This window comes from Malaclemys terrapin, chromosome 9 (assembly GCF_027887155.1).
Source record: "Malaclemys terrapin pileata isolate rMalTer1 chromosome 9, rMalTer1.hap1, whole genome shotgun sequence".
In the NCBI taxonomy this organism is placed as follows: Eukaryota; Metazoa; Chordata; order Testudines; family Emydidae; genus Malaclemys; species Malaclemys terrapin.
In genome coordinates, this window is record NC_071513.1 from 17,689,920 (window position 1) to 17,704,095 (window position 14,176).

A 14,176-nucleotide genomic window follows, 5' to 3' on the forward strand; every position below is an offset into this window, starting at 1 on the left:
CCCTCCCCACCTCCAAAAAAAAACCCCACCACAGACAGGCTAGGTCTTGTTCTGAGAGAAGACAGTTAGGAGGGTGTGCTCCCTTCGTGAGATAACATCTTAACACTCAACTACTGTGAACAAGCTGATTAAAAAAACTGCATAGTTGTTTAATGCTGAGATGTTATCTTAGTTCATTATAAATTTAGTTCTTTCATTGGTTGGGAAATCACCAGCAATCCTGTTGACTTAACCAGAACAGCTGTTTTGTCTCCCCCTACTGGGAGGAGGCAATAGAGATCTATCCTTGGTGTCATCCACTTTGCACAGACCATAGGAATGAATAGTTGCTATGTGTCAGTGGTTGGTAGTCTGTGTTGAGATCCAAAAGACTTGTATGCCTCATGCAGAGGGACAGGTGTGAGTCTGTTTGGGAAGGTGGGGAATAAGACCTATTGTCTAGAACCAAATATTTGTAATGGGGGCCAGTGAATATATTTATTACACTTTAAGTATCAAAGAAAAGTCTCCTTTTAATCCTATTAAATACCAGAATGGGTGGCTTATGGCTGTCTTACCCAGTAATATCTGATACCTCAATAAGCTAGTTGACAGATCTACGTTTGTTACATTTGGACATGGTTACCAAAAGTGGAAACATGTAATGCCTGTATTTTGGGAAAGGTCCTAAATGGCTAGTAAATCTTAAAGCATATAATGAATACATATGGTACTTTTACTTGCATCTGGAAGAAATCAAGAAACCTCAAGAGACTAGCAATTAGAGACTCGTGTGTAAAGGTCAAATAAAACTAGGATTTCCTGAAAAGTAAAGCAAGTTACTGTATGCTTGCCACTGATGCATTTCAAGCGTGTTTCAATGCGAGTCTTCTGTTTGCACCAATGTCCAAACTGGACAGGTAGCAGGGGCTTATTAAATCTTCATTCTCTTCAGTTGGAGCACGTTTGATTGATACAGATCAAATGTATACTGCTAGTTATAAATTAGGAGATATTGGAAAATGAGAGTTCGCACCTTTCTGTTGTTTGGTGCAGTGAAATAATGGAACTGTAGTTGCCGATCCCCAACTTTGTCTGGAAGGTCTTTCAGACTGAAAGCTTTCTGGGGCTGGGAGGTCTTCTAGCATCCAACACAATGGGGGGGCCTTGGTCCTGCTCATGCTCAACTCCCCCCCCCCCCCCCCCGTCCATATGCAAATGATCAATGACAATAATGCATTGATGAGTGGAAATAAGTTCATTTCAGGAGATTAATACATTTTTACAACCATTTAAAAGAAGTTGGATACAATTGTCTATTTTCCAGGTATGAATAAGGTGATTGTGTCTGCCCTGCTTTCGTATTTTGTTTAAATCCCTAATATAGAGTTCAGAGGGGAAAAAAGCACAGTTAAAGGTGATCTTGAAATCTCCCCTTTGAATTTTTATATAAGCTTCTAAAGTTTGAACAAATTGCTTGTGGAAAGGGTTGGACATTAAATTCTGTCCTCATGATTTGAACCTCCTGATGGTTTAAATCAGATTAATGTGAAGTGGGCTGCTGACAATGAGAAGCTTTGTAAGTGTCCAACCTGCAACATCAAAGCTGAAAAACCAGCCATCGAAGTTGGTCATTAGGTCATCAGCTGTGTCTCAATCTAATTAACCATGCAGAGAAATCCAAAAAGCATAAAGAAACCGTTAAAAATATGTATCTTAATGCCTACTGAAGACCAAATGTATCCTGATCAGTACATCAGATCTAATACTATGCAATTATGCATAATATGGAAATAAACGTTTTTGGCTACTATCATGAGAAAAATCCAAGTAACTAGTATCCCAAATCTCTTGAGTGTTGTGGTGGTCTGTTTATTTTGGCATTTAATTGCTTATTCAAAGAGGCTGATCGGGTGCAACCAAACTGCTCTGAAACCTGTTAGGAGCTCTTATCAGTCCTTTCGTCTTGGTTCTCCCACAGCCTCTGACAGCTCTCTTGGGCATGTCTGCACTATGTTTTCATCTCTAATTCTTGCTCCCTTCTCCCTTTCACTCATACCAAATAATCCACTGATCTGAGGATAGCTAGTTAGATTGCTAGCTAGGGCATTGTTTAATGAAATCTACTTTGGATATGGTCTGTAAATTTACAGACTTAAAATTTTCTTGTTATGGAGTTGGACTTCTGAATGTACAAATTAAACCAGAAGCACATGTTTACAAAAGCCAGTGTCTTAATTTATAGAAGACACTATTTTGCTTATTAGACTGTTTTGCTTTTTAAATACAGTATTGTTTCCCCTACCCACACTGGCCTGAGTTGATGGTGGCTGTTTAATTTGAGAGACGAGTTGTCACTTTGCGTTTCCATGTTTCTTGTGGCACGGTATTCTCAACATGCATAATTAGAAAATGCATGTTGTGCTGAGATTCAGCCACTTCCAATTATACCTTGAAATGTGCAACCATTACATAAATCTGCAACCAAATATTTTATATTATCAGGGAAACTTTAATCTTGTTGCTTCTTAAAAATTAGTCTCCATACACTTGCAAGCATGTACAGAAAAAGCATGTTTTAAATTATCTGTGGCAGCACAGTTTAGTGGTTTTTATGGTTAGGTTTCATGATGTATGTGGTGACCTAAAATCAACAAGGAATGACATAGGAAACCATTTTACAAGTGTTTAAATCAAAGTGCCTAAAAATATTGCCTCTCAAACCTCAGATTGTCCCTATTTAACTCCTCTGTCTTCCTCTCTCTCTTCCCTCCACCCTCCCATGCAGCTCTGCTGCATCAAGCAATCAAACATGTCCCTGGATTTTTTAACATATCTTCCTGTTGCATTTATGGAATGAGAGAATGTAAAACAGAACTGTCTCCGCTAGTGTTGCGAAAACTTCCTCTGCAGGTCTGAACAGATCTGGCTTTGTGCAGACTTCAAAGAAAGATGGTGCTCAACGGTGTAATAGAACCTCTGTCATGTAATTTAACCTCTTAAAATAACTTATTTGAAGAAATTCTTTTGACTAATATGTACTATTGATTTGAAGAGTTAATGATGAAACCTTGTTATATGACCACAGAGGTTAATGGCAAGATAGTGATGCAAGGTGTGAAGAACTATAAAACAGAGATAAAATAACTTTATTGATCACTCTATACTTTTTCATATGTTTTTAGATTACCTCAGGCTTTCTTTTCTTGAAGATATCTTGGTGTTTGTGTAAGTTAAGGGAAACTTAATATTAAAGGGTGGAAATGAGGCCATAGATCACTTACTTGTAATATGTATTTGTAAAAAGAGAGGTTAACATTTACAGAATGACTGACTTGAGTTACAAAATTGTGATGGTTTATACTTATACTGCCAAGGCTGAATTATGCTGTTTATAAGTCAGGGACTTGTAAGAACTGCAGACTTGTACACTTGTGAAGCCTGAAGAGTATGTGTGTGAAATCCTATATTATAACTTTTTATTGGCAGCATTTTCTCAGCTTGTCAGAGCTTAACAAAACCTTAGATTTTTGATTTATTCATGCCCAGGCAAGTAGAAAAATTCTAGCTTAATGAAGATAAATTATATGAAATGTTTGACCTGGATGAGTAGTAAATCCTTAACCAGTTAACTGTGCAGGTGTTCAGTTACACAGATCTTGGCAAGCTGATGTGTGTGAGTGTGTGTAATATATATATATATATATATATATATATATATATATATATAAATTTATTTTGGTGATGGTACCAATTTGTGCCTGCTCTCAGGAATGAATTCAGGCTAAACTTAGATATTTTTTCCCCCCTTTCCTTGGAAATGGAGACTGATCTATAAATATTTAGCATCTGTGACTTTCCATGATGAAAGTGCTTTCTAGATAACGGCACTCCCTTTCCTATAGGGAATGGCGCATTTAAAAAAAAAAATCTACATCAGTAATGAATTCATCATATAGTTGAGTATCTGCACCTTTTTCTCCATTATTTTGGAATGAATGTGGCTTTTGAACCACTTTACTGTAGCTGGGCTTGGTCAACTCGCTAGCTTTTCCTTAAGAGTAAAAAGAGGAACCTTGGAGGGAAGAATACATACCAAGAGAGTACTTAACTAACTGGAAGAGAAGGCGATGCACCAAGCAGCAGGTAACTGCAAAATGACCATTTCAGGGCTGCACCTAGTCAACCCTGACAAATTTAATGGGCCAGTATCCAGAAAGGCATGCTGGGAAAATATTTTTGTGAGAGGCCAATTTTGCACTACATTGGCAATGTGTTGGAGATGTTCCTCCCAGCCGGTGCTATAGATGACAAAATTGTTGATGTATGCAGCAGCATATGAATTTTGGGGACTCCGTATTTGGTCCATGAGCTGCTGGAAGGTGGCTGTGGCCCCATGGCGGAGATAAATTCCGTGTCACCCAGCCGCTTAAGCAGTTCATCTACCCAGGGCATGGGGTATGCATCAAACCAGGAGATGGCATTCACCTTTCTGAAGTCAATGCAGAGCCTGACCACTCCATCAGGCTTGGGGCTCTGCCACTCACCCCTGGACTCCTCAACCACTCGCAAGGCTAGCATCCTCTCTAGTTCCTTCTGCACTATCCCCCACATCTTCTTGGGGAGCGAGCAGTGGTTCTGTCTCTCACCTTCTGGTCAGGGATGATAGCGATGTGATGGCTTGTCACATTTGTTTTCCCTGGCCAGGACAACAAGACAGTGGGGAAGGCAGATACTAGCTGCCGTTGCTGTTCGGGATCAAGCTCCTGGCCAACTGTCACTGGCCCTGGCTCAACCGGTTCATCAGCCAGCGGCCCCAACTTGGGCTCCGGGGGGTACAAGGTGATCATCAGGCCCTCCTGTTCCTTTCAGGTCTTGAGGAGGTTCACGTGGTAGACCCATGCATCTCCCGGACACCATGACAGCCTTGTCTCCTAATCGATGGGGCCCTCCCTATCTGGTCACCTCAAAGGGACCTTCGCCAGCAGCTTTGACTCCGAAGAGGGGTCCTGCTATTACCGGTCTCTAGGCTCAAAGGTCCTCATCTTCATTCCCTTGTTGTACTGGTTCTCTTGAGCAGTTGGGCCCCAACAGGTTCTCCTGCGCCATGGTACCCAGCTCTTGGAGCTGTTCCCGCAACCATAGTATGTACTGGACAGACCCCCTGGCCCGGCTTTCCTGTTCTTCCCATATCTCTTTCCTCCCGTCACCCCAGTGGAATCTCTTGCACGGCAAAGAGGAGCGCAGGGAGAAACTTGTCCAAGTGCCAGGGATCATCCTCCACAAACTTCCTCAGCACTGACTTCAGGGTCCTATTAAATCACTCCACCAGCCCATCTGTTTGGGGGTGATAGACCAAGGTTTTGAGGGGCATGGATATTTAACAAATGGCGTAGCTTTGCCATCAACCCGGATGTTACTAACCGACCAAGGAACTAATGTATCTTGTGTGGTAGTCCAACTCTGGTGAAGATCTGCAGGAGTTCATTAGCGATAGTGGGGGCAGTGGCAGCCCGCGGGGTACAGCCTTCGGGTACTGCGTTGCATAGTCAACTACGACAAGGATATACTTGTGGCCTGTCCTGCTCTTCTCCAGGGGCCCCACCAAGTCCAGGCCAATATGCTCGAAGGGGATCCCGACCACAGGTAAGGGCACAAGGGGGGCCCTCGGTATCCCCTTCGGGCTGGTCTTCTGACAGGGCAAGAGGCTCACTAGTCCCACACTTCTTAGTGTATACCATGCCAAATGAATCTTTGGGCCACCTGCTGCAGAATTTTCTCCCTCCCCATGTGCCTGGCCCAAGGTACTGAGTGGGCCAGGTGGAGCAAGCCTCGCTGGAACTGCTGTGGGACTAGCAGTTGGCACAGGTCTTCCTTCATCTGCAGGTCCTGGACCAACCAGTAGAGAAAGCTATTGCAGATCTCAAACAGGGATCCTTGGGGAAGGCGCTAAGGTTAATCCTCCTTCCGGGTGGAGCCCGCTGCCTGCTCCCAGGCCTGGCTGAGGGTTGGGTCTCCCCTTTGCTCTTCTAGGAAGTCCCTGTCAATGTCCAACCATCCTTGTCCTTCCATCGTTGGGGCTTCAATCAGGGGGCGGCCTGTCTTTGGTGTCCCAGGGTTTCCCGGTGGCCCTTCTGTGGGGTGGTCTGGCCTTGAAAGGCCCAGCAACTCCTCCTGGTGGGGTGTGCCCCCCCTAGTTCCCGAGGGGCGTGTGCTGCACTTCTGGACCAGCAAAATCCTGCCAGTTGTACCCCAACTCCACTGGGTAGGCTAGCTTTGGGGCCATCCCAACTAGGCACAGGCCTTCCTGATGGGCGGCCTCAAGTCACACCCAGACAGTCGGGTATGGTTTCACGTTCCCATGAATGCATTGCAGCTGTTTGGGTGCTCCGGCCAGGCTGGAGGTCTTGACCAGGCCGGCACGGATGGTTGTTTGGCTGCATCCTGGGTCCACCAGGGCCATTGTTGGCATCCTGTCCACCCAAACAGGAACCAAGATCTTTCCCGGCTCCCTCTTCTGGGTGCGGTCATAAGCGCCAACTTTCCCCAGTGCCGGTGGGTGCTCACGCCCCTCGCCCCCATTCCAACTCCTTCCCCAAAGTCTCCACCCCCTTCCTGCCCCTTTGGACCCCTTCCCCAAATCCCTGCCCCAGCCTCGCCTCTTCCGTGATTGTGCTGCATTTCCCCCTCCTTCCCCCACCCCCCTTGCTCTCCCGTACCCCTGATTTATGGCTCGATCACTCCACTCCCTCAGCAGCCATGTAGCCCTCTGTCAAGGAGACCACTTTGGTAAGGGTTGCTGGGCAATGCCGTTGCACCCACTCCTCTTCCCTCCCCCCCCCCCCCCCCCCCCAGCAGGCAGGATCTGGGTAAATTGTTCCAGGGCCACGGCTTCCGTCACTTGGACTCCCATCCAGTGTTCCAATTCCTGCCAACGGTATTCCCAGATTCGCTGTGCCACAGCTTTGGGTCTGGCCCCTGGTGGGTACCGGTTATGGCGGAGTCGCTGTTCGTGTATTTCTTGCTGGGTTGATGCCCGTTTGGTCCAGGATGACTGCCTTCACCTTAGAACAGGAGTCTCAAACATGCGGCCTGCAGGATTATTTCCTGTGGCCCACCAAGCTCCCTTCTCCCCCCCTGCACCTCCCAAGCATACCATGTCCCTGCTCCTCCACTTACCTCCCAGTGCTTTCCCGTGCTTAAGACTTTCCAGGAGGGAGGAGTGGGGATGCGGCACACTCAGGGGAGGAGGTGGAGAAGAGGCAGGACTGGGGTGGGGATTTGAGGAAGGGATTGGAATAGGGGCAGGGAGGGAGCAGGGACTTTGGGGAAGGGATGGGAAGAGGCAGGGGGCAGTGGCGGGGCCTCATGGAAGGTTTCAGTGATGCGACCATCGGGCCAATGTACTAGTCCTTATGTGGCTTGAGTTTGAGATCCCTGCCTTAGAATATTCTAGTGCCTCCTGAGGGTCGAGGTTCTGCTATGCCGTCTGTGCCAGACCAGTTAAGTAAAGAGCTAGGAGTGTGGCGCAGTGTTCGGGCGGGCGTGGCAACCCTCTCAAAAGTCACGAGGAATGCTTTCCCCGCCCAGACAGAGCTGCTCTGCTGGCTTTTATATCCTGCTTCGAGCTGGAGATGCCCAGCTGGGTGTGAGTGTGTGTGGTCTCCTCTTCTAAGAGAGAAGGGTTAACCCCAGCTGTACCAGTGCAGGGCTGATGCACCCCATCACAGGGGCGTAAACAGTTTAATTGTTTTTATATAACATTATAAATTTATGATCTTGGTCATCCAGTACATTTGAACTGCCAACTAGTCAACTGTTGCTGCTTACCTCGAAGTACAGTAACTCCTCACTTTAAAGTCGTCCCGGTTAACGTTGTTTCGTTGTTACGTTGCTGATCAATTAGGGAACATGCTCGTTTAAAGTTGTGCAGTGCTTCCTTCGAATATCATTTGGCAGCCGCCTGCTTTGTCCACTGCTTGCAGGAAGAGCAGCCCGTTGCAGCTAGCTGGTGGGGACTTGGAACCAGGGTGGACCGGCAGCCCCTCTATCAGCTCCTTGCTCCCCTAAGTTTCCTGTTCTGCAGCCGCCCAGCAGGCTAGCAATCAGCAGTTCAGCCATGTGCTGTTCCTGCCCTCTGCCTTGGAGCTGCTCCTAGAGACTCCTGCTTGCTGTGCAGGGGGAGGAAGGTGGGGCTAATGTCAGGGTGTCCCCCTGCTCCTGCACCCTGCTTACCCTTTCTCCATATAGAGCAGGGAGCGGTCACAGACAAAGAGAGACAGAGAGCTTGGGGCAACAGCTGCTGTCTCAACTTCCTGATCAACTTAAAAAGACAATGCACTTAAGAGTGGGTCAGCTTACTTAAAGGGGCAGTGTGCATCTCTCTCTCTCTCCCCCACACACAAGGTGTGTGCCTGTCTGTCTGCTATGCTGTCTCCCCTCCCTCTTATTCGTGCTGCCTTGATGAGAGGCAACATTAACAATGTTTTAACCCTTGAGGGCTCAGCCAAGTGCTAGTCCATCATTTAGCAGCAAGGCATTCCCTGGGAAATATCCCTCCCTCTTTCACCCTCTGACTCCACCACCTCAACCAAGCTTCACAATCATCATAGCTGTGAACAGTATTACATTGGTTAAAACGGTGTATGTGTATGTGTATATATATATATATATATATATATAATTATAAAAATATGTGAGACACTAAAAATGTGACACTAAGCAAAACGATGTTAAGCGATTTCCCAATACGAATTAATGTAAATGGGGGTGGGTTAGGTTCCAGGGAAATTTTTTTCACTAGACAAAAAGTGCACACTTTTTGTCTAGTGAAAAAAATTTCCCTGGAACCTAACCCACCCCCATTTACATTAATTCGTATTGGGAAATCGCTTAACATCGTTTTGCTTAGTGTCACATTTTTCAGGAACGTAACTACAATGTTAAGCAAGGAGTTACTGTCACTGCAGTGGTTACTAGGCAAAATTGTGGGTGAATACCACATGCAGTCCTGGTAGAAGCCAGTGGAATTGCACAGGTTGTTAATCACTATAGATTTCAACCCATTGTCTAAACTTCAACTTAATAATGAAGGGGCCAAGTCCCAGAATGGAGTAACAAACTTCCTCCCCCCTCTCCCCCCCCGACCCTCTATTACCAAAAAAGGAAGCAAGGGGAAGAGACCCTGTCCCCTTTATTTCGGGATAACAGACCAATGACCAATACCTTTGTATTCTGGACTCTTGTGAGCAGAGAAATTCCCAGAGCTATAACCGCAGGGCACAGGAGCTAGGCTGGCTCTTGATGATAGCCAGTCACATGACTACAAAAGCTAAACACTGAGCCCCTTTGCTAGCCCCAAGGAGTTTTAATCTCTTTGGTCTAGCGTCAGTGTTCAGAAAAGTTTTTAATGATCTACCAAATGTCTCCCAGTCTGGCAGCCATAAAATGTAGGAGCTCTAAAGCATGGGTGTCCTCTAATTAAACACTCTTCTCTGATTTTCATTGTGGTGCTTAAACACCCCCACTTGAGTGGCTTGATATTATTTATATTTCTGCTGCAGTTCCTTCTCCCACCAAAGTCTAAGATTTAAGCTGTCATTGTACTCCAAAGTGGTCAGGTTCACTTCTGCTTCTGTTCAATTTTACTGCCTGGCACATCTTACTATTGTAAAGAACCAGTTCTATAATGTTTGCAAACATTGTTTAACTTGAAACACTCTGCTATTCATTTTACATTCAGAGCAACACCTTCTAATATTGGCTTCTTATAAAATTTTATTCTTAAAAGAAAAAAAAATCACAAAGTTTATGGCCTATCCTATCTGACCAGGAAGCAGAACTAATCTTTCTCAGATAAGAATGCTAATTGATGGTCTAGAGAGATGTATTTCTAAACCTGGGATAAGTAGTGAAATGACTAAGCATGTATGCCTTGAGGACACTTCTTTTTTCTTTAGATTAAAACAAAGTATCGGAGAATCTCCAGTTCTAAACAGCATGAGTGGTTTTGCCCTTATGTGGATCTCCATAATAGAACTTAAGTCAACAGAGACAGTAAATGTGTGTGATATATAGATAAGAGCCCTTAAAGCTTTTTTTGTGTGTGAGAAGGAAGAGTATCACTTTTGAATTCTTCAGATAGGAACTAATGTCATAGAACCAGTTTAATGAATGAAGAGAATGTGTCCTAGCAAAAAAAAAAAAAAAAAAAAGTACCATTGATCCTATGTGTTTTCAAAAAATGTTCATGAGGTCATTAGAAAGCCTTAGTCCTGTGGTGTTGTTTTTTTGCAAATATTGACGGAACACACTGGCACCCTAGTGTATTACTCATAAACACTGGGGAGAATGGGGGAGTCTGCATAGTCCTGCCTGTTTGTTGGTTTTTCCCCTCTCCAGTCCTTTCCCCCTCTGCAGTCTGGAATATGGCTCAGATTTGGGCAATGCTATTGAGATCAGGTTTTGGGATTGTAAACCAGATAACTCCAATAATTCCTCCCACTTAGTTTAAAATTTCCAAGGTGTGTTGTTTTGTCATCCTGCAGTAGAATGCTTTCCTTGCTGTCATCTGTGTTTATAGTGTAGAGGGGCCAAATGGTTATCTTGCTCCCTGCTGGGCTGCAATCTGTATATGAAGCCAGCATATGCATATTAGCATTAGAGCATATCTCACTCTGACTAAAGTGCAGAGTGGCCCTTCACTGCCCTGGAGAGGGCAACAGATGCAGATGTATTAAGGAACCGTACGCTGCAAAAGAGCCAGTGACTCTAGAACTTCCAGTTCTTGGCTGTTCCTTGACCCTTTGCTGCTTCTAATGCTGGATCATTCATGTGCTTCAAAGGGTTTTGGGATTGAGCCCAAACTAAAAACATGCAGTTACTCAATTCACAGCCTAGATCAATATGTTGATAGAATAATGTATCCATATGTTAAAATGGGGAGGAGTGGCCCTGAACCTTGAGAATCCCCAAGATAACTGCTTTCATGGTAAAAATAACACTATATAGTACTAGACAGGAAGATGTTAAGGAAGGATGGAAATAAATGGATGCAAATCTTACAAGCGTCCTTGCTAGAGTTTCCCCTAGTTATTCCATTCAATCTGCATTGAATAACTTCTTATCCTATTTGGCATAGGGATTAGAAGGAGCAGAGCATCTCGTTAAGTACAAGTCTGTCACAATTCACCAATGGAAATAAAATATTTTGCCTTTTACATAAGCACAGGCTGTCTAAATAGCTGCATCTTTTCTACTTGTCTAAATGAAGCTATTTAGAAGTGTCTCAAGCTCTGTCACTTGCCTGCTTTTTTCCCCTTGATACTTTGTACAAGGGAATACCTGACTTTTATTCTCCACCTTCCCCAAGTGCTGTCTTAAATCTGAATAGTAGTGCAGTAGTTTCTCCACTACTCTGATCCCAAAAACTTTCTTTAAAGTTCCCAGCACTTAGAGGTGTGTGCAGCTGTAGCCCATTTCTAAAGTAGTGAGTTGGACCTCTGTCTTAATCTCTGGCTGTATGACTAATGCATCACTTAGACTGTAAATGCCTTTGCCCAAATTCTGATATTCCAGTTTTACAATGACAACTAATAACTCTGCTGAAGTCACTAATCAGAATCTGGTTCCTCAATAACAGCCCTGTAACTCTCCTCCCTTCCCCCCCCCCCACCCCAATCAAGCACACTTGTTTGTACTCAACAAACAACAATTTCCTGTGTCAAACCTAATCTTGTCTGTTATCACAAGCTATTGTCTTTATGGAGGTGCTATGCTGCCTTGTGTTGGCACCAGGGGGGTACTACCCCTGAATGGATCTTTAATGGAGCAGATTACTGTCATACCACTAAAAAGAACAGGCGTATCCGATGAAGTGGGCTGTAGCCCATGAAAGCTTATAACCTGTCAAATAAATTTGTTAGTCTCTAAGGTGCTACAAGTACTCCTGTTCTTTTTGCGGATACAGACTAACACGGCTGCGACTCTGAAACCTGTCATACCAGTGAAAAAGGTCCACAGTAATTAACTTGCATCCACTGCAGTTTAGAATCTCACAAGCGGTAAAGGGTTACATTAAGCACACAGCTCCTATGTTAGACATTAAAGGAATAGACATTAAGAACTATACGTTTCTCTTGGTGAGCCTCTCTTTCACAAACATACACAAACAAGTGCTGTGCTAGCCTCACACAGTTCCTGCTTGGCAAACTGAGAAGGTGGTTACCAATTCTGTGGGTGACCTCTTCTCTACAGATCTGGTCTCCTCAGCCCTCTGGTCTGTCTTGGATTCTCTCAAGGCAAGGCCTTGGCTGCCTGGAGACCCTCTGGCTCACAGTCCTACTTGAGCCCACGGAGCAGAGTTTTGGCTACTCTGTCTAGCAGCGTTGCTTCTTTAAATGTTAATTAAGGAATCCCCTACAGTAATTTAATTTGCTTGATTTTTATACTCTTTTTCCTCAAAGGAGTCACATGTCTTAAAAGCATGCCCAGTGGGCGTATGGCTACTAATTTTTACCGAATTAATACTTTAGGAGGAGACTGCTGATGGGTGCCAACTGAACATTACCCCACATTCACTCCCTTATCAATCTTTCACTTCAACCCCCTGTGTGGTGTCCTTGCTGGGTCACTATAACCAGGTCAGCCTGTGCTCCATGCTGGAACTTTATGCATGCGATATTTACTTTTGCATGGGCCCATATTTGCCAACCAGTAGGTTCAATATTGATCATACATGCAGGCTTTGCCAGTCCTTTATCAAATCTGCTTCTGCTTAACGGGGCCCTGCTCCCAGGATCGTCTGCAGTTTTTTCAGCCCTGTTTAAGTCATGTCAAGTTGTGCTCACACCATTCATTCAGTATGGCCTAACCAATTCGGCACAATCCCAACACCGTGGACTCAAGGTAAGAATAGTGGTGCCATATTAACACTTGTGGCTAGCAAACATTGCTCTGTGGGCTCTGGATAATGTTATGTGACCTGCAGCTCATGGAGGAAGTTTCAGTGTTTTGAACACTCTTGTAGTTGCCACAGTCCAAGTGGGGGAGGGGAAAGGAAGTCCATGTTCTCTGCATTTAGGGACTTAAAATTCTGAGGAGCACAAAGACATGTTTAGTGTTGTGTATTTTACCTACCTAACCAAGACCCCCTTAACTGCTGTAAAGGGGCTCTTAACTTGAGTCTGTATTTAGTAGTAAGTCATGTCCACAGTATCTTGTCTTTATACTTAGATTGTAAGCTCTTTGGGGCAGAGACTGTCTTTGTTCCATGTTTGTGCAGTGTCTAGCACAATGGGGTCCTGGTCCATGTGTAGGGATCATAGGTGCTATGGTAATACACCTCTACCCCGATATAACGCTGTCCTCGGGAGCCAAAAAATCTTACCGCGTTACAGGTGAAACCACGTTATATCAAACTTGCTTTGATCCGCCGGAGTGCGCAGCCCCTCCCCTAGGGTGACCAGAGAGCAAATGTGAAAAATCGGGATGGGGGTGGGGGGTAATAGGAGCCGATATAAGAAAAAGGCCCCAAAATCGGGACTGTCCCTATAAAATCGGGACATCTGGTCACCCTACCCTCCCCCCCCTCCCCCGGAGCACTGCTTTACTGCATTATATCTGAATTTGTGTTCTATCGGGTCGTGTTATGTTGGGGTAGAGGTGTACAAATACATTTTGGACAGAGGTCCAGGTACTTAACCTTTGAGTTAGTGGTGTTATCACTTGCAAGCCCTGTGAGCCAAGGCCCTGATGAGATAAGGTGGGCCCAATTCAGTTGAGCACATCAACTGCAACAACCCTCTGATTACAGTGTCAGTTTAAGTCCAATTCCAACTGTAATGGGTGGCCTGGCGGGCCTGAGGGCCTAGTGGATAGAGCACATGGCCTCTTGCCCCTGGCTTGGTTGCAAGGTCTCAGTCTTTAAGGCGGGGGGGAGGGGGCGGGGGGTCAGGCAGTAGGGGAACTCAGGCCCTTCCTCTCCAGTGGGTCCCAGCCCAGGGCCCTGCATTTGTCAAAACCTGAACAAGCGCAGCTCTCCTAGCAGGGAGTCTTAATTTGCTGCTCTGGGCTACTTTCTACCAGCATCTGTTCGGTTTGGGGCATGGCCGCTCTAGTGCACTTAGTTGGGCGGCCTGCTTCCTGTAGTGTCCTCTGGGTCTTGTGCAGTCCCTCATCACAGTCCCAGGCTCGTTTG

At 45.3% G+C, this 14,176-nt stretch overlaps 1 protein-coding gene and 1 long non-coding RNA gene across 2 annotated transcripts in view; one reads left to right on the top strand and one right to left on the bottom strand.

Moving 5' to 3' along the window:
• The window catches only part of LOC128842738 (uncharacterized), a 30,721-nt gene extending 18,329 nt beyond the window's left edge, over positions 1–12,392 (bottom strand). Inside the window, exon 1 of the long non-coding RNA XR_008446103.1 lies at positions 12,206–12,392. This is a non-coding gene — a long non-coding RNA (uncharacterized LOC128842738). The remainder of the gene's footprint in view (positions 1–12,205) is intronic.
• COL4A5 (collagen type IV alpha 5 chain) overlaps positions 1–14,176 on the top strand; it is a 140,198-nt gene that overhangs the window by 22,200 nt on the left and 103,822 nt on the right. The window lies entirely within an intron of this gene.